The sequence below is a fragment of the Aulonocara stuartgranti genome (assembly GCF_965226115.1).
Source record: "Aulonocara stuartgranti genome assembly, chromosome: 3".
Classification (NCBI taxonomy): domain Eukaryota; kingdom Metazoa; phylum Chordata; class Actinopteri; order Cichliformes; family Cichlidae; genus Aulonocara; species Aulonocara stuartgranti.
The window spans coordinates 48359362-48377747 of record NC_138941.1 but is presented as its reverse complement, the minus strand read 5'-3'; the positions used below and the strand labels follow the sequence as shown (position 1 = coordinate 48377747).

Here is an 18386-nt window from a genome sequence, read left to right as displayed (position 1 = left end):
TCCCAACACCATTATCGTCATCACGGTTGTCTTTATTATCATCTATATGGATATTTAATATAGATATGTGAAGCCATAAATATCATATGACTTATATCCATATAAAATACAAGAAATATGACTCAGTCTACCTCACTGACTCTGTACTTTGCCTGTGATTTTGACAGAGTAAACATTTCCACTATAGCTCAGTCCACACAATCCAAACTCTAGGTGTGACTTCATGCTTAAGTGGCTCTAAGTGTGGAAAGTTTTTCATCTCTGCTGCTTTTAAACAACAAGGTTAAGGTGTTATTTGGGTTTTATGTTGCTCCAGAGGATTTTTCCTTCCCAACGAGAAGGCATTTCTGGGCAAGTCCCAGCTATTTGGTAACAAGAGACACTGCGCCGAGCATAACAGTCAGCGGGAAACACAAGTCCTGATCTTATTATCCTGTTTGTGGTTAAAAACCCAACAGTGTTAATGAACTGATGGATTTAAAGTGTCTGTGCTTTCAGGGATTGGTCCAAAAGGAAGTGGGGATGCTGTTTGTGGTGTGTGTTTGAGTGTGTGTGTGCTTTCTGCTGTTCTCATGACCTCTCCTTGCTGAAACACAACATATTCCCAGTAAAGATAAATTCCTCAGCATCTGGAATTTCTTTGTTGGTCACTGAACCACCACCCCAGCCCTTCGGCACTACACACACACATTCATGTGCTTAAAAATTGTCTGTTGACCCCAACTTGTGACTTTTTGCCCTTTGACCTTTTTAAAAGTAGCGGAATCAATCCGAGTTGCTCATGGATTATGAAAGCTACAGAGAAGCCATGGATGGGACAAAAAGCATGTGTGTGTGTGCTCGCGTGTGTTTGTATGCCTTATGCTGTGGGGACTCATGTTTACACAGTAACACTGCAAGGACCTTTATGAGGTCAAAACAGAATTCCCATAACATAAATCAGTGAACCTTAGTTTGAAGACTTTAAGGTTTCAGGTTTGGGATGATCCAGGAAATTAACATCCTCTGAAGTGATGGGAACATTTACAAAACAAAGGGACTTTCTCATATTTCATACTTTAAGTTTAATTTCCTCATGTTTTCATTTGAATTGTCAGCTTTCATACCTCTCTCTCTCTCTCTCTCTCTCTCTCTCTCTCACACACACACACACACACACACACACACACACACACACACACACACACACACACACACACACACACAACCCCGTTCAGCTATCTTAGTGAGGACCCTCATTGACATAATGCTTTCCCTGGCCCCTTACCCTAACCCTAACCATTAAAAATGAATGCCTAACCCCTTACCCTAAACCTAACCATAACCTAATTGTAACCCTGACACTAAAACCACATTTTGAGCCTCAAAAATGCCTTTAAATGCCTTCAAAAATGTGAGGACCGGGTTGTGTGTCCTCACAAGTTACTGCTGGTTCTCACAAGTGTAGTAGAATGAAGATGTCGGTCCTCACAAAGATAGATATACAGGAACACACACACACACATATATTCTGTCTTTATGAGGACACCCATGGACTCCTTTTCCCTTTATTATGATAAGTAACCACCAAAACCTGGCTCTACTCTATCTTAGACCCTAAAACCACCTAAAAACCAGGTCTGTTCTCACTTTCTAGGCCCTCACAAAGACAGATGTGCACACACCTTGTCTGTCTTAAAGACACTGGATGGACTATTTCTATGTTTTCCTCCCTTTTTCCTCTCAAAGCCAGTATTCTGCTCTAACATGGCCTTTAACTGTAAGTTTATTTGATTGATGGAGAGTTAATGTGACATTTACGAGGCTAGATTTAGAAAACAAACCTACACTAACCGTTTCCTTTTAGGGTAAGGACACAGAGAGAGATTAAGTAGACTTTTGAAAAAGTCTTAATAACATCCACACAGTTACTAAATGTTGAGTTCTGCAGATGAATCTATATTAACAGCATGCCATGTGAGTCAATCCCCACTGATAAAAAAAAAAGGTAAAGTGAATCATGGAGGGTGGGAAATGTAGTATACAACCAGCCATACAGGATGATGCCAAAGACATAACAGGATTAACCTCCTGAGGAGTCCCCCAGGACAAAAATGTGCTTTTTAGCCTCTGTTGACCCCCATTGTAACCTCCAAGACAGTTTCATTATTACTCCAAACAACACTGAAATGACCAAGCTGCTTTCCTTTCTTTTATAAAAAAAGAGATTCATATTGATGCATGACAGAGATCTAAAAAGTAAAACTCATATTTTCTAGTCTAAACTGCATACTACTTTAAGTGCCCTAAAGCGGCTGATTTCGTGCTACATCAGTGAAACTGAATTGCACAATTGAATTCAACTTTAGAATCCAATAAAACACTGGTGCACTTTTATTTCTGACCTAAAACTTTAAAACGGCGAAAAAGGATTACGTAAAATGAAAAAGAATAATGTCCCAACATAATAGATCCTCCTATTTTCATAATAATTTATCCAGCTGCTTCTGAATTCTTCATTGTGAAGCCTTGACATACTCACAACATAGCTTCTAATAATTGTGTTAAGTACTGGAAGAATGAAATATGGGAATTTCACTCACCAAACCTGAAGCAGTGAGTTTAAATAGCTTAGGTCAGGCCTGATAACTCTATTTAAAAAACAAATACAAAATAAAGATTTCTGTGATTCTGTAAGGTTTCATATTTTGTAAGGAGTGAGCCTGAAGTGGCTGCTAAAAAGCATTTTTGTTTAGGTGTGTTCAAGGTTGCTGTTTCAGGGAGGCAGACAACCATTTATGTGATGGACTATTTAGAATCTCTAAGTACCCAGATGTGTTTGTGGAAAACCTGGAAAAAAATGAAAAAGTGAGAACAATGTAAACTAAAACCACAAAGGTTTTTGAGCTCTTCTATAACATTATAAAACTTCTTAAAATTTGCTGCTAATGTTATATGAGTTTTGTGCACTTTAATTTCTGATAGATTTGAGTTTCCTTTGTTTTGTCACTCTAACTGGAACTATGAGCTTTGACCTCAAGCTCACCTTTTATTTGTCCTGGTCCTGCATTTAGCTCATTTGACCTCATAATTCGTAATAGTTAGCAGAGTTTTAAAAAAAGAAATTAATTTAAGTGTGCCTAGTTTTGTACCAGAGTGCATTATCTATCACCTCATGCTACCAGTGGTGACAATGACCCCAACCAAATGCAAAAGTGGAAGTGTTGTTAATTTCATTAACAACAAAGCAGCTGAAAATGATTAACAACTCCCTCTGTTACTTAACTGACCAGAAGTTTCTTACTCTGATTTTGTTGAGCGATGTATAAACGCATATAAACCTCTGACTGGTTTCATTGCAGCAAGAAAACGTGCAGAAAGAAACATTCAGACAAATTAACCAAACAAGAAAATGCCTAAACATGTTCATCGCAGCAGTTATTTGGGTTTTGCTTGGGGTGAAGGAAAAAAAACAAACCATCCATCAGCAACCATAACTGCACAATTTCCAGGGTTTGACCATAAGTGTGTGGATGTGCAGTCTTGTTCAGCATTGGTTAGAGGTGGCAGACTGAGCTGCTGGCAAAGAAACACGAGACGGAAACCCAGAAGAGAAATTTAGGGCAAAGTTACAAATATTTCTTCTTTGCTGGAGTCCATAGAAAGCAAAGAGTCAGTGAAACAGTAGCATATGGAACTCATCCATCTTTCCAAGTAAGATAGAGCACCCTGGAACCTCCTACAGTTCTCATGTGTTTGTGCAAAAAAAGAGCACCACACATATGGTTTTTTTTTTTGCCCCTCTCCAATATGTACCCATTGCTTTTACCCCTTCTGTTTCCCACATTGCTCTTTCAAAGGGCCTTCACTTTACTGTCAGCTGCTGGCACATGAACACGTTGTAGAATCAGTCTGGGCATGTGCTGAAAAATGAGAACCAAAACCGTTACTGTATGTTCAGTATCCTCCTCGAGCCTGTTCAGCATAAGCCTTTATGGCCTAAATAGGAAAATGTCCTGAAGAACACAAACAAGCAAGATTTGTTCAAAATGTCCCATCAACCTCTCTGTTTAGTCTGGTGACTCAGGATGACAAACTTGACAGATTCTTCTGTATTTGACCTCAATGGCAAACCAAACACTCTGGTTAGAACCAAGTAAAAGCTGCTTGGAGCTTAAATTCCATATTTGCTTTTTGATAAAATATATAATTTCCTCTGCATATTTGGAAGTAGCTGAATGCTCGTGATATTTTGTGCATAAAGGGGCAATATGATACACATGTAATATGACTCTCCAAAGCTTCTGGAGTTGCTCAAATAAAGCCACCTCAAAGAACTGCAGTTCCTCTTCTGCCCACTAGAGGCTGACTCAGAAAGTGAGTCAACATCAACAGTCTTCCATGCTACAATGGCCGACTTCACAGCACTGAAAAACATGGTTATAGGCTAACAACGCATAACAACTCTGAGGAGTGTGAATTTTTAGTTTATTGCAGTTTATTTCTGCCATTTTTGTTTACATATCCTCACTCCTGCCGTTAGAAAATCAAGATAGCAATAACCACAAAGGTAAACTGAAGACTACATAATGGCCAATATCGTTTGACTTCTGATCTTACAAACAGAAGTCCGGTTGTGTAGAAGTCCAAAGGGAAAAGCATTTCCTGATTGGCCAGACCTAAGTAGAAATTTTAGATTATCCAAAAATACTTAATAACTTGAAATTTTAAGTTCTTTATTTTAAGTTACTTTCTCAGGAGTTCAAGTTAGCAAATCCAAATTTAACCAAAAACTTTGACTTGTGGACCACTAAACGTTTTTGTTTGTTTTTCTCTGGCACATGTTTTTGAACCCTTGGCTCTTTTGATCTATGACCTCAGTAAACACTTTCGTGAGAACGATAACGCAAATGTCAGTTCTCATTAAATACACTATAAAGTTAATTTTTCACCTCATGGTCCCATTTAGAGACAAGAAAATGAAAGAGAGAATGTTGTCATTGGCTCATAATGTCTGTTTTCAAAAAATAAGATTGCAGGAGTAAAAGCAATCCGCTTGAGTCTTTCATCCACAAGCTAATGAGTGATGTCAACAGCCACTGGCTATGTGCACATGCAGTTTATGGGAGAACACTACTTTATGTCAGCTTCTACATTTCAGTTTGGCAAAGGTGAGTCATCCCAGCCATGCTAATCATTGCAGTCAATGAACCCAGTCTTATCTTGTGTGATTCTGTTGTCAATGTATATGATAAAGTCCTCCCCCTTCTCCACATGTCCTGCATTTGTCGATTTTGACTAATAGTTAAACTTTTGAGCTGATGGATGCAACATACACATGTTGCATGTATAGATGGATAATGTATGCATTCCATCCATACATAATCTCCCAGTTAGGTTGTGGTGAAAGCAGGCTCCACTTCCTCCACTTTCCACTTCCTCTTGAGAGGATCCAATGTCTATGGAAGCTTGTTTCTGCCACTGAAAACAAAACATGTTCTGCTATTGAGAAGTCTGAATTTGGGGTTAATATCTGAAATTTCTGACAAAGTTATTAGACTCAAATTCTGAGCTGACTCAAAATTGCCCAGCTTTCCATAGAGCTGTGAAAGACCAACCACATGTGTATTTACCTACATCACATTAAAATATTTCCTCCTCCCCTTAATCATTCAGTATAAGATGATCAAAAACAATAATGGATCCAGACTAATTGCACAAATGTGACTGTTTCCCAAATATGTAGAGACCAACCAGACCACGATAAAAAGTCTCAGCTTACCAACATCTAATCCGCCCACCCGACAGAACCAAATGTATTTGGGGGTTCTTGTTCTGCTGACCACCGTGGGAAAGCACTCCATCAGCCACAGGAGCTACGAAGACATAAACCAGCTGTCCATGCATTAATCAGTGTGTGTGTATGTTGCATCCTTCTGTTAACTTTAGGAGGCGGCAGGAGGTTGAGGTCATGTCTGGGATACAGTCAAGATCCTGAAACCAGAAAGAAAATGTAGACAATTTATAAAGAGAGTAGCAGCGCGTAGATAGTAAAACTAAACACGAGGAACACAATAAAAATGAGCACTAGAGAAGAGAGAAAAAAATATCAGCAATGGCTGACAGGAAAACAGGGAGGAACACGTCAGCTGTTGAAAGAAGACAAAGTCCAAGAGATAAAAGAAGAGACAAGAGCACAAAAATCAGCTTGTTTGTCCAGACATGAAATAAATCAGCTTTTATCACAAGACAAGATAGGAAACATTCAGCACAGCAACATCACAGGAAGGAATGAGTGACCTTTGAGGTCATTTAGCTGTAAAAGGTTACACTGTTTTTAGAGGATAAAAATCCTCCATAAAAATGTTTATTGATTCATTGTATATGGTCAATCGTATTAGTGAATAGTATTCAGGAGGCAAACTCTTTGCCTTCAGTCTACCATGAAGGTGATGATGAGGACTGAAGACCTCTACCTCAGATCCATCTACGAGTGGGTTTTACTCAGAGGGTTCTGTCAGAGTCGTCACATAGCCTCCATCCTCAGTACGACCTCTTGTTTTTCCAGTCTTAAAATCTCGGTTTTTTTCAGTTTTTAAAAAAAAAAATTATTGATAATTTGTGACTTGAGTCCATGAAATTGTATCATAGTCACGTCCTCTCCCGCCTCTCCCTATTAGGCCGAACTGAACGTGGAGAATATCAAACAAAATCAGCAAAATGTAATCTGATTTTTGAAAACTGCGACATATGGATCAGTCATAGACAGGAGATAGGAGAATAGTTAATCTTTTCAGTCCAATGTTAAGAAGTGCGTTTAAACTATAATACTCTGAAACCTGAGAACGATGATCCTTTTTCTGATGAAGTCAGCATGCTTGATAACCACCTGCTGGACTAGGCTGCAGGAAAACCCACTTTAACATCATAGAAACATAAAAATAATTGAATCCTGCAACTACTGGATTCTGCAACACTAAAATGTGAACACTCATATACAAACAGGTCATACACTGCCTCTTTTTGTGTTACACACCAGCCCTAATGTTTTGGCATCTTCCCTCCTTCTCTGGCTAAAGGAAAATAAAGAGAGTTAATGCACGAACAGGATCTGAGCTCTGTTCTCTATTTTTAGCCAGAGCTCCCAGTGGGTGACCCATTTAGCCTCCCATTTCCCTTCTTCCAGCCTGCCACTTTTCTCACTCGTGTCCCCCCTTCCTGCAGCATTTCTGGAGACTGAGCAGAACATTTAAAGGCCAACAGCAGCAACAGAGGCTAGTAAACAGAAGAACGCTGCTTGTTGAGGCTATACACATCTTTCCTTTGAACTTTTTAAAAGGATTCCAGCTGTGACATGGTGTCTTTATCAGTAGTTTGTTTTCCAAAGCTCTCTCCTTCATATTTTTCAAGATAAGCTAAGAGGGCTAATTTATCAGAAAAAATCTCTCAAGAGCGATCCAGTGTAGGTTGGAAGCTGGTTAATTAAATCACATAAAATAGACGTTGGTAACTATGTATTTAAATGGGGAAATTAGGGTACCTTGACAATATTATTATATCTGTATCTGTATAATCTTCAGATTTTTAGCTCTTTTTTTTAGTTTTTCTAATGCTCATGTCTGAAAACGATGAGTTAAGTTTAAGAATTAGAATGTGCTCAGAACGTGGGCTCTGAAGGATGTATTTCCAGACTCACATTTTAGCATGAGACCAGGCTCGGTGGTAGGGAGATTTTCTTATCTCTGTTTCCCTGTTTCCTGCTAGGCTGCCCGTGTAACAGTTATAGTGGAAGAGGATCCAAACACAGCACACTGAGGCAAAGTGCAATCTAAAACCTAGAATTTAATCCAGATAGAGATCATACACAAGGCAGACAAGGAGCAGAGAGATGGTCCATACATGGAAAACTGAAACAGGAAGAAATACACTGGTCAAAAAAATTCAAGGAACACTTTGAAAGCACGTCAGATCTTAACAGTGTAAAATGGTAAATGGCCTGTATTTATATAGCGCTTTACTAGTCCCTAAGGACCCCAAAGCGCTTTACACATTCAGTCATCCACCCATTCACACACTGGTGATGGCAAGCTACATTGTAGCCACAGCCATCCTGGGGCGCATTGACAGAGGCAAGGCTGCCAGACACTGGCGCCACCGGGCCCTCTGACCACCACCAGTAGGCAACGGGTGAAGTGTCTTGCCCAAGGACACAACGACCGAGACTGTCCAAGCCGGGGCTCGAACCGGCAACCTTCCGATTACAAGGCAAACACCCAACTCTTGAGCCACGATCGCATGCTACATCATGCTATATTGACATGGAGTGTTAGGCATGAACAGATGCTACATCATATGGTGGATGTGAAAATGATAAACTACAGAGAGCTGAATTCAAAGACACCCTGAAAATCATAGTGAATAAAGTGATGCGGCAGATTGGTCCATTTTGTAGAAATTTCACTGAGGCAACTCAAAATGACATTCAGTGGTTAGCGCCCATGTGTTTGTATGCATGCTTGGCAATGTCAGGGCAGGCTCCTAATGAAATGTTGGATGGTCCTGGGGGGTGATCACCTATATCTGGACCAGGGCATTACTGAGGATTAACCTGGTCCAGATCTAGGTGACCATCACCCAGGACCATTCAGAGGTGTTCTGTTGAATTCAGTTTAGGCGAGCTTGCAGTCAAGATCAGAAATGGTATGAATTCTTTTATCCTGCATACTCTCACCTCATGCACTGTTGTGCACCACAAGGAAGCCAGGATCCACTGCAACAGTGTAGGGTCCTGACAATGGGTCCAAGGATTTCATCTTGATATCTAATAGCAGTCAGGGTGCCGTTGCCGAGCCTGTAGAGTAAAGTAAAGTAAAGTACATTATAGCGCATTTCACAGATAAAAAAAATCACAAAGTGCTTTACAAAACAAGAAATGGAAATATAAAACAATATAACATTTAATAGCAATGTAAAACAATAAAACAATAAATACAACGTAAGAGGAAATTAATAAAATGCAGGTCTGTGTGGCCCTCCATGGATACGCCTCCCAGATCGTCACTGACCCAAAGCCAAACCAGTCATGTTGAATGATGTTACAGACAGCACAAAGTTCTTCACGGCTTCTCCAGACCCTTTCAAATCTGTCACATGGTGAACCTGCTCTTATCTGTGAAAAGCATAAGGCACCAGTAGTGGACCTGCCAATTCTGGTGTTCTGTGGTAAATACCAACCAGTCTTCAAGTACCAGGCATTGAGCATAGGGCCCACTAGAGGCCCTAAGGTCACCCTCATAAAGTTGTTTCTGATTATTGTGTTCAGAAACATTCACACCAGTGGCCTGCTCGATGTTATTTTCTTGTTCGTCCTTGCACAAAGAATCAGGTGCCAGTCCTTCTGATTGGTTAAAGACCTCTTACGGTCCTGTCCAGCTCTGCTAGAGTACCTGCCTGTCTTCTGGAGTCTTCTCAATGCTCCTGAGACGGTGCTGAAAGATATAGCAACCGTTGTGGTAATTGCACTTACTGATTTGAAAGATCTTTTGTAAGGTCCAGGTATCACCCGCCTCATGCTACCAGTAGAGACACTGACACTAGTCGAATGCAAAAGTAGTTAAAAAACAAGAGGAGAGAGAAGAGAGAAATATGTCAGTGGCCTCCACCTGTAAAACCACCAAAGCAGCTGAAACCAATTAACAACCCCCTCTGCTACCAGATCAATATCCCAGAACTTTAACTAACTAACTGGCTATACTCTGATGAAAAAGGGTTCTAGTCTGTTTTTCTAGTCCGCATGTAAATGCAGAAACTGAGCTTTCAAAATCTTCACCCTGGATGGAGTTCTTCAAAACTTCATTGATCCATAACACCTATTACACGGATGATGGGCCAAAAAAAAAGCTGCGTTTGGTACACCTGGTGATGGCTACCAAAAACCAACTGGTTGAGGAGCAACTTGCTAAAGGACATTTAAACAAATATTAGTGGGGATGAGTGAATGTAAATTTCTGACAACAACTGTACATATATATGATAAAATTGGATATAAAAACTCCCAAAACTATAGAGTCTTGTTAAATTGGTATTAACCAGTTTTCTGCATGAAACACTGGGAGGAAAAGTTACCTTACACAATCTGAGTAAATACAAAGAAATAGTGAAAGCACTTCTGGAACTCCAGTCCAGCTAAAGTGAATGCTTCTCACTTTTATAGTATATGTTGTCTACTTTCTCCTAGTTGCACATGTTTGATAAACATGGTAAAATATCGATAATGCAGAGAGAGCTCATTTAGGATCAAATTTGCAAAGACCATGCAATATTGCTTCTACGTCATCCTGGTCTGGATTTTTCTTTAATTTTATTATATAAAAAAACAAAACCATGCAGGGGACAGTTAAAGCTTTAGTTCTCTAGCTAAAGTCGGTTCAGTCTTGTAGCGGCAACCTTCGGTACTTCTTTGCCGCTTGTGCAGGACGTAAAATTTCTGACTCGTGCTCTTGTTGAATTGCTTGTCTGCCTTTCGGTAGCAAAAACGAGGTGAAGATAAAAAGGGCAAAACATTTATTCTCTATTCAAACCGAAAAATACAAACAAATGCTTCTGGTGGGAGCTCCACTTACATTCCCTTTATGTTACAACGAAAACAACATTAAACAGCCACGGTCAGAAAAACTGTTGCTCCACATCCTGCTTACTTGCCTAACCTTTCCTCTCCCCCACATGCGGGCAAAATACACACCCCTTTTACGACATCTATCAACACTTTACAACAACACAAAAGGCTAACAACGCAGGATTAACTTATGGAGCACAGCATATTACATTATAACATAAAATGATCAAGATTATAACTAGAAACTCAAAGATCATAACAAATACTTACATGTGGCCTGACGTAATTGAGTAAAATATTGGCCTGAACAGTCTAAGCTCCAACATGTCTTATCCCAAAGGTCTATCAGCTGGTGATTCATGTTGGTGCGCTGTCTGTGTTTTCAAGCTAAGAGTGAGATTACAAAGAGTTTTTGGACATCCCCTCGTTGCCATGACAAATAAACAGCAACCACTCCAACTTTGTGTGTGTCTTAGCTCGAGGACCACTTGGGCTAACCTCCTCCTGGACACTATCTGATGGTGTGATATGGCTTCAAAAGCCAGAGAAAGTCGAGTGTTACAACAGAAGCAGTGATCCTGTTTTATGGAAAACAACTCAAATTTGGGTTAATCCCTAAGCATGTGGTTGGTTGCTAGTTTGGGGAGTTTACCACTAATAAACGTGACCTCTTCCAGCAAGGTAATTAAGTTGTTAGGCCTCTGGCTGTCTCTTCAGGATAAACAGGCTGAGGTGGAAGACAGAGAGGAGTGGGAGGGTGAATCATGCCGCTTATGGGCTTATCAAACACATCCTTCAAGAAAGAGGGGAGTCTCTGAAGTTCTGTGTCGCAGAGCGTGACGCTGTGATGTGCGTTTTTTACTGGGTGGCAGAGTCCTCCTTTAGTCCCTCTGATTTTTCTGACCTGCTGTCATCATTCCTCCCTTGATGTGTGTTCAAATTGCAGCCTGCATCAGATAAGTCACATTTTTCAACTGACTGAAGGCAGACAAGCAAAAAAAAAAAAGGAAGAAGCAGAAAAGAAAAGCACTGAATGGTATTTCAACACAAGCTAATGTAAGACTGAGTGCCTTTAAACCAAAGTAATGAAACAGTAATGAATCTTGTTCTTGAACATCTGCTTTTTAGTTTAATCACAGTACAAATGTCCATCTGTGGCTAAAAATGACTGTTTTACTCACTGCCTGTAATACAGATGAAACAAATATGACTTTCAGATGATTTACATTTTCAAGAAAAAAAAATTGTATTTATATTTTGTTATATTTAAATTAATATTTCAAAATGAGTAAATCAGTTTTTATCATAAACAGTGTATTTAGTAGAGAAAATAAAATGCAAATAATTTGTGAATAATGTTAGATATGCTCTGAAAAAATCTGTGAATAGGTGAAGCTGTGAATAGGCGGTGGTCGACTGTATGCACATTTCAAGCTTCACATTGAAGTTCACTTATTTAACCAGTTGCTGCAGGTACCAGCCATTCAAACCACATTTATTCGAATGCATAAGAACTGCTGCCCTGGATTCTCAAACTTCTTGCTCAGGAGGATCATGGAGCTTCTGCTTACACCTCAGGAGCCAGGAACCAGCAACAACATTGTCAAGGATGCTGAGGCTGGACTCAAAAGCAGGACTCCAACTGTGCACTCAGACAGAGGTTTATTTACACACCAGTGATATTATGTACATATATACAGTGATAGGGAAAAGGGGGTCCAGGGGAAGGTCCGGGGCAGTCCAATCCAACACCATGACCACACTCACTCACACTCTTTCAGGTCAGGTCCAGGGAGGTGTAAACAAGGAGATGGAGAAAGGCGTTAATAGAGCACAAAGGACCATGGGAAAATACACAAGTGAAAGCGCGGGGGTAACTAACACAGGTAAGTATAACACTCCAGCGAGGAACAGCACTCCAACAAGACCTTAAATCCTGTTTAGCTTCATCAGCTGCTGATGAGCCGCAGGTGTGGTGTGGGTGGAGGTCTGGTGAACCACAGGAACACAGACGCCGCCCTGGTGATTGTGGAGAGTACAGCACTCCAGGGTGGTCATTGACGATCCATGACAAACGTCCATTTGCCTTCAGAGTAAAAGCTGTGACTTCCCTCTGCAATCAACATATTTCACAAATGTGTGATTTTGACTTTGAAGGTGAAGGGTCTCCCTCTTTGTAAACAAATCATCATGCAAACTTGGGTGATTGTGCCAATCTGCTAACGCCTAAAGGTGGCTTTTGGTGCAGCCTTGTATATCTTTTTTGCAACCTAGCAACAGCCAGCAACCTCCAGAAACCTCTAGCAACAACTCTTCAACTGGTTGGTGAATACCAATAATGCCTGGTGGAAAAGATATTGTTTTTAACTCAAGCCATCAGATAGTACTTTTCATGTTAGGCTATGCCCTGCAAGTGCAGGAAATGTTGAGGAACAGTGTGGAGGTATTCACAAAGTATGCTAGCTTGCAGCAACATTAACAGGGTGTGATATTGCCAAGGAATATAGACCTATTATCCTGGGGTAAATATCCTTTAAAACTGTTTGCTTGGAAAGATATATCTACTGTATTTAACACACATCCAACTGTATTTGGCTAGATGTTAACAGAGATGTTGAAACACAATGTTTTAGGCATCAGCGTTGGAAGAGTCCAGTGGGCCTGAACTAAGAAGGTGGATTTTGTCTTATTGAGGTTGGACATCGAGGATAACCCTGGGTGTTACCCCCACCCCAAGGTGGTTTATTTCTTACCTGTATACTTTTCTATGACAACTTAAACTGTGAATCTATCCTACTCCATGCCATTTTTGTCCAGTCTCTTTCTTATTGCTAAATCACAAACTCTGACCTTGACTGAGGCAAGCGAGGACTTCGGTTCTTTAGGTGGTGTTTTGGGTTCTTTTTTCACTCCTGAATGAGTGATTGACCTTTTAGGTCGTCTCATTTTTATCAGACCGGTTCTGCCTTGGTGATTTCTTGATTCATCAGGTGTGGCATTAATCAGGTGTGATTAGTGAAACTAAACTTGGCTTTTTAAAAATGTGGTTAATCACAGATAATTTGTGATTTAAAAACTGACCAATCTCTGGGCCTATGTGACTAGGGCCTTACTATGTGGTCACCCTGCCTTTTGGCTTATGATAGTTGGGATATGATAAGTGTTTAAGAGGATGGATGGACAGATTCGTGGGTAGATGGATGGAGTTAATTGTACTAACAAGGTGTCCAAGAAGTATCTGCTCATTTGTTTAATTACAGAAACTCATATGGTGGGTGTTGGTGTGGGTCAATGGGCCAATGCCACATTTTTGTGTGTGTTTTGTTTAAGCTTAGCTAGGAAGACTTTGTACCTCAAACTAACCAATTAGTCTCCAACTGTGACAATGAGTCCACAAGAGTTGTTTTAAAATCCCATCTACTTCAGCTGTCTAATCATGGCCACTTATATGCAACATGGCCTTGAGACGCAGAGTTATGTCACCTGAGAGGCCTGTATACAGCTGCTGTCACCACTGATGGAATGTGAAGACTTGTTTTGTCCCGCTTGAGGCCTCGTTGAACCCCCTCCTGTCCACCAAATCCCTCCGCCTCCTACACGCAGTGGTGCCGGTCAGTCTTGAGAATGAAGGGGCCCTCCATCAGTGGATGCTAAGTGGTCATTTCATAAAGATAAGTGCCATTCACAAAAGGAGCTCATGATCAATTCAAAGAGTTGCTTATGGGAGAGACTGTCAACACCTGCACATAAGGTGATTACTTGGAAGGTAGAGTCACCTGTGGCTGAACTCTGCTGTAGACTTGCATCAGTAAACGCAAAATGAACTCTATGGGAGACACAGCCCCCTATAGTGAAAACAGTTAAGCTAGTTGGAAAGCCTGTATTATATCTCACAGAGATTCTAGTTCTATATTTTTAGGTCAATGACCTAATGACTTCTTGAAAGGAAATAACTTATTGTTGCTCTGTAAGGAAGTTAATCAAAAGTGAGGTTGTGATCTGATATTTTGAAATTAAAATTGAAAAAAAAAAGTGAAAAAACAAACTTTTGCTATTTTGCAAGTTCTTTACATAAGTGTAATAGTCACATTTTGATTTAGTTTATTGGCACAATTGTTAACTAACAGCTTGTCATCTGAGCATCACAGATGGTTAATGGCTTAAAATGAGGCACTTTTATTATTCTAAACATTTACACTCAGGACACTTTATTAGAATGGTTTATATAAGGCAGGATGGAGCCATGCTTTCAAGTTGTTTACACCAAATTCTGACTCTGCTATCTGAACATCACAGCAGAAAAACCGAGACTCATTAGGCCAGGCAATATCTAGTATTGTTCAATTTTAGTGAGCCCATGTGAATTGTAGCCTCAGTTTCCTGTTCTTAGCTAACAGGAGGGGTCCTGTGTGGTCTTCTGCTGCTGTAGCCTATTTGCTTCTCGTCAGAGATGCTCTTCTGCATACCTTTGTTGTAATGAGTGGTTATTTGTGTTAATGTCTGCGCAGTCTGCGCTCTCCTCTGACCTCCGGCATCAACAAGGGATATTCCTCAGAGAACTGACACTCACTGGATATTTTCTCTTTTTGAGATGTTGCATTGGAAACTCACAGGAGATCAGCCCATCTGTCGCATACTACCACGCCACTTTCAAAATGGTATAGTTGTCAAATTTATTCTTCATTCTGATGTTCAGCTTGAACTTCAACAGGTCATCTTCAGAATGTCTACTGAGTTTTTGCCATGTGATTGAATAGACGTTTGTGCTAACAGGTGTACCTAACAAAGTGACCAGTGAGTGTAGGTAAGGTTGAATTACTTACATTTCAGTGTTAAATTATATGAAAGTAAATATTTTTGCTTTGGGGTAAAACACACGAAATCAAAAGGAACTTATAAGCTGAACATGTTTGTGGTTTATATTCTGAGCTGAGTGAATGTGCGAGTGAATGTGAGTGTGAATGGTTGTCTGTCCCTATGTGTTGGCCCTGCGACAGACTGGCGACCTGTCCAGGGTGTACCCTGCCTTTCGCCCTATGACAGCTGGGATAGGCTCCAGCACCCCCCGCGACCCTGAAAAGGATAAACGGAAGCGAATGGATGGATGGATGGATTCTGAGCTATCATGAGCTAGTGCTCAGTAGGCAGGCCTATGTAGTGTTCTCGTTTTTAAATGTTACTAAACGTGAAAATGAGAACTCTATGGCAGAAAAATGAAAACTCCCAATGTCCTTTTCACTAGATTTCCCCTGGAGCTCTGAAACATTTCGTATCCAGCAGCAATTCCTTCCATATTTGGGTTTTGCAATGACAACTAAACCATGTCCAAGATGACTGAGCCAAGTAGCAGAAAGAGTTTTCTCAGATATTGTTTTTGTTCTGTCAGCATTTTAAAAAAATAACAAAAGTTTTTATGGGGCATTACAGCAGCACTTGTTTAAACGAGAGCTGGGGTCAGAGGGTTCATCTGGCTGATGGGAACTTCACATCTGGACTGACTTGTCTTGGTCTCCAGGTTCAGAGAGCGAGTGATTATGACAGAGTGCTGTAACTTTATTATGCAAACAGTTGTTACAATAGTCTTTGGCTGAATGTTCAGAACCCTAAAGCACACATATGTGTTTTTAAGCCTCAAATCAGGAACAAAATACAACCATATTTTTACTTTGTCTTTTTTTGTGTTGATTTAATTTGCTTTGGACATTTTGAGGAGAAACTTTTCAAAATATTTTATATAAATCTGGCAAGCTCCAAAGAAAGAGTGATCATGGAAAAACAGGGATAATCAGCTCATTATCAGATTAAAACCTCTGAACAATGACATTTACTCTGCAGAGGCGTGCAGCCATGTTGGGCAATAAATTTTGTTACACCCCCTGAAGCAGGGGGACTCAGTGAAAGCTAAAAATCTGCTTCATCTTAGCACCACTGTTCCCTTGAAGGCTCCACCACAGAACTTGTTGAAGTGCATGTTGCAGTTGCTTCTGTGCTGTGCTGCCCCCTAGCTTCCATATGAGCAACTTACCCTGGAGCTAAGTACAGCATATAAAGTCTGGAGTAAAAGGAATAAAAACAGAGTTTTTTGTGGTTTCTTCCAAGAGAAGCTGTGGATATAAAGCTAAAAACTCAAAATAAGTTTAACAACATGTTGTTTATGGTTCAGAAATAATTGGGAAGGCTTAGAGTTTAGAGTGTGGGTGTTCAAAAAGCATTAGTAGAGGAGCTAAATGTATCACATCTGTAGTCAGCAGTAAAAGTGCCTCACTGCTGAATATCATGTGTGCATACATTGTATAAACTAAAGGATTCCTCGGAGTTTATGACTGACTGTATGCTGCTGCATTCCTCACAGCTATCTCCTCTAATGATGGCAGAAAAGTGTCAGACCTCCCCTCATGTCCAACCAGGGTTTATGAATTTTTACTACATCACGTTCTCATGTTTTAAAGAACAAGGCTACCAACCTGTTGTTGCTTCCGTTTAGAGCTTTAAGTGGCAGCAAGAGGTGTAGATGCCTGAAAAGACTCCAGGGACTTATTCAGGCTTTAATATCTGTGGAAACACTCACCTCAGTTAGTGGGACAGTTTCAAAGAATATTATGTGTTTTGTATGCGAAAGGGTGCAAATAAATGTGAGTTCCCCTACTTACAAAATTGTGGTTTCTACAGCCCTCTACCAATTCTGTCAAGATGACCGGTCAAACATCTAGCCAGAAATATGCCACAAACTAAAAACATCTAGTTGTGGTGTATCTTTCTAAGGAATAGTTAACCATAGTTAATCAGTGAGAGTGTATATATACACTATACTGCCAAATGTATTCACTCACTCATTCAAATCATTGAATTCAGGTGTTCCAATCACTTCCATGTTCACATGTCTATAAAATCCATCACCTAGGTATGCAGACTGCTTCTACAAGAAGAATGGGTCGCTCTCAGGAGCTCAGTGACTTCCTGTTCCAGTGAATTCCTGTGCAATATGACTAAACATTTCACAGTCAGCTGTTAGTGGTAATAGAACAGAGCTGAGGCGCATAGTGCACAGAGGTCGCCAAATTTCTACAGAGTCAGTTGCTACAGACCTCCAAACTTCATGTGGCCTTCACATTAGCTCAAGAACAGTGTGTAGAAACCTTCATGGAATTAGTTTCCATGTATACCAGGCTTACATCAGCAACAATGCAAAATGTTGGATGCAGTGGAGTAAAGCACACCTCCACCAGCCACTAGAGCAGTGGAAACATGTTCTCTGGACTGACGAATCATGCTTCTCTATCTGGCAATCTGATTGATGAGACTGAGTTTGGTGGTTGCCAGGAGACGGTACTTCTCTGATTTATTATGCCAAGTGTAAAGTTTTAGGGAAGGCGGATTATGATGTGGGGCTGTGTTCAGGAGTTGGACTCGGCCCCCTTAGTTCCAGAGAAAGAAATTCTTAACGCTTCAGCATACCAAGACATTTGGACAATTTCATGCAGTTCGGGGAAGACCCCTTGTTCCAACACTCCAACATGGCTGCACACCAGTGCAAAGCAGGGTCTGTAAAGATACGGATGAGGCCCTCTCGTTCAAACATCAATGTGTAAACTGCAAATGGTGGGCCAGCATCGAGTATAGGATGTCAGTAAAACTCACATGTGTGTGAAGATACAAAAACTACACTGAGATAAATTAAATTATGTTGTCAATACAACGAGCTTAATTTGTTCTTGTTCTACAACTAACACATATGAAAATATGATTAAAGCCCAGCGATGATAATGGACATGGTTTTCACTTCCCCTTCTCA

The 18386-nt window shown here is 40.3% G+C and overlaps 1 long non-coding RNA gene across 1 annotated transcript; it reads right to left on the bottom strand.

The window, feature by feature from the left end:
- Nucleotides 1-5213: 5213 nt before the first annotated feature.
- LOC309704068 lies at nucleotides 5214-8792 on the bottom strand. Its single transcript, XR_014276141.1, has 3 exons — nucleotides 8711-8792; nucleotides 5762-5973; nucleotides 5214-5460 (listed from the first exon to the last, which is right to left on the bottom strand). It is a non-coding gene; the product is annotated as an uncharacterized lncRNA (long non-coding RNA).
- Nucleotides 8793-18386: the final 9594 nt, after the last annotated feature.